This window comes from Saccostrea cucullata, unplaced genomic scaffold (assembly GCF_032062105.1).
Source record: "Saccostrea cucullata isolate Sc308-1 unplaced genomic scaffold, CSIRO_AGI_Scuc_v1 ctg5221, whole genome shotgun sequence".
NCBI classification, from domain to species: Eukaryota; Metazoa; Mollusca; class Bivalvia; order Ostreida; family Ostreidae; genus Saccostrea; species Saccostrea cuccullata.
In genome coordinates, this window is record NW_026922154.1 from 115,879 (window position 1) to 118,563 (window position 2,685).

A 2,685-nucleotide genomic window follows, 5' to 3' on the forward strand; every position below is an offset into this window, starting at 1 on the left:
AATCCAGGCTCTTGAAGAAAAACAAAAGAAAGGAATGAAAATATGAATCGTAATCGATCAAAGGATCCAATTGGTGAAATTCTGAAAATTCCACAGGGAAAGCCAATAAGATTTTTTTATTTGACCACCTCTGCTCAAAATCCTTGAAAGCCCTTTTAGCTGATGCCCTAATTGCTGAACACACTTTTCTGCCAGACAGTGAGACTTGGATTAAAAATCATTCCATTTTAGGCATACACTTTGAAATATGATGAATAAGGAACCCACTCTCCTCTTGACCAAGTAAGGTTAAGGATTCTGCAAAGAGTCGCGTTTGAATTGAAATTTTTCATAATTTATTAGGAATGAACTACATAATTTATTTATTATCGTTATCACTTATCAGAGTTGTTTACTTGAACAAAGATTTTGTTACCATGATTGGAAAACAAAAATTCTGTGAAATCTTTCAAGATGCTATTAATATCAATTCTCTATAAAAATCAAAATGACGTGGCCACGCAATGTCTTAGATTCAGCTAATTTTTTTCTCACTGAAACTTCAATGAATGAAAAGATTGACTATATGAAAGAAAGCATGGTAGTTTACCCGGTTGCCATGGAAACGGGGCTAAAATGTGTAAATTATAGTGAATATTGCTATTTATCAATAATATCAAAAAAGAGGATTTTAACTGTTTCCTTCAAAATGTCTACTGTTCCCTTCAAGATGTCTTTGAAATAGAGATCGAGAGATACATGTAGTGGTGTGGTAGTCCTCGACCAATCCCCATTGCAATGTGTAAGTATTTTTTATTTATAATTCTATTCTGTTGTCTCATGTACCTGGTAACTGACTATATATTGAAATATAAGACAATAAAAACAAACAAAACCATGAAAACTTGGATGCACAGTTGCATATATTACATGTACATGACACTGAATCATGTACTACTGTGAAATATACATGTATGTGCCCGTTTTGGGTACCGGTATTTTATTTTCTATAAAATTCAGTATATTTGAAGAAAATTGTTTGTATAAATTTATTTTTCTAAGTGATAATATGTTTGTGTCCATTCTATTTTAACATTATAAACAGGATTTGTAGAAATCATACCACGGAAATATTAAACCTTTGACTTTTGACAATGATAACTGAATAGTGGGTTAGATTTTTTGAAATTTTAAGCAATATCAGGACCATAGAATATTTGAAAGATTTGATAAGAAAAAGTGTAAGTGTAAAATTATAAAAATCAACCCAGTACGTGCAGACACACAGATATACAGCTGCTAATAGTGTTCTAGATCTAAGTACATATACTTCGTCATACTATGTGAAATCTTTTTTGGGACCTTGATACAATTAAGTTATTTGCTCTGCAAGGTAATGTATTGTTAAGTAGGTAAAGAAATCTATTCAAGGGTGTTAGAATGTGACAACTCCATTTCATTTGTACTTGGAGTTCCTATAAATTAGTTAATTGTCATGAAGCACTCTTTATTGACTTTTCTAAGATGCAGCTTTCTGTCTCATAATTTTATTTTACTGAGCACTGTTTTTCAGCTATATATTGCAGGCATATCAATCTTGCACACATTTATTTATGAATAGTTTTAGTTTAACAGTATTGATCTGTACAGATGAGATCATTCTGATGCTGTGTACTTTACATGTCAAGGACATATTGTACAAATTAAAAATAGTCGCATTAAAAGAACAAAATAAATTATACCACATTACATGTAGTATCCATAAAACATGTATGTTTATATTACAATTAATTCATGATATAATAACATTTCATTTACCACTTTAAAAATTAATTGTTGTCAAATTCATTTGTACTCTGGATCTCCGGCAATTTGTCTAAACCGCAGAAAAGCTTTAACTGTGTAAATTGAAAAAAAATGCTTGATGACAACATTGAATCCCCTCCTTTAACAATCATTGCTCATGATTCAGAAAATTTTCAGGATAACATTTAAATATCAGGTACATGTAATTTATATTTGATGTTTAGGATTTTAACCCAAACTTTCAAATTAAAAAATAATTTAAATTTTCAGATCATTGCAGCCCTTGCAAGATTTTCCTAATGAAGATTCTCAGGATTACAGATCCTCTAGCAAGGAGACCAGACAGGTACATGTATTGTGTATTAAGTTAATGGAGACATGGTGACTTAAGACATGATTGCCATGACAATGCATAAAGGGAGATAATAATGTTTAGAGGTTGAAAATGTATATTTTTTATATACAGCAAAATTTTAAGATTCCAGTTTTAAGTTTTTAAAATAATTTTTAATGAATTTTTATCCAAACTGACCAAAAATTAATGGTATTTTTTTTTTAAATTTTCATGTGAACAGATAGAAATGACCAGAGCAGAGGACACACAGCCCCCCCCCCCCCCCCCCCAAAAAAAAAAAATTCACAGTGGACAGGAAGTAATTGAAAAATAGAAAGTAAGAAAAAGAACAGAAAGAAAAGAAGATCCAGTAAAAGTTGTCACTGATGCAAGATGGATATAGAGAGGGTTTTTTAAAGATCATTACTAAAATCCACAGCAAATTGCAAGGCTGAGCTACTTTTCAAACTTACACAAAAGGACATAAAGAAATGTGAATTCGAGGAAACCAAGCTGACATCAAATGAGAGAATATGAGGGAACAAATTTTAACAGAATTTCTTTTA

General features: G+C 30.8%; 1 long non-coding RNA gene across 1 annotated transcript; it reads left to right on the forward strand.

Annotated features, from left to right (window-relative positions):
* The first annotated feature begins 670 nt into the window (after positions 1 to 670).
* On the forward strand, positions 671 to 2,409 carry LOC134261277 (uncharacterized). Its single transcript, XR_009990788.1, has 3 exons — positions 671 to 781; positions 2,056 to 2,131; positions 2,361 to 2,409. It is a non-coding gene; the product is annotated as an uncharacterized LOC134261277 (long non-coding RNA).
* The last annotated feature ends 276 nt before the right edge of the window (positions 2,410 to 2,685 follow it).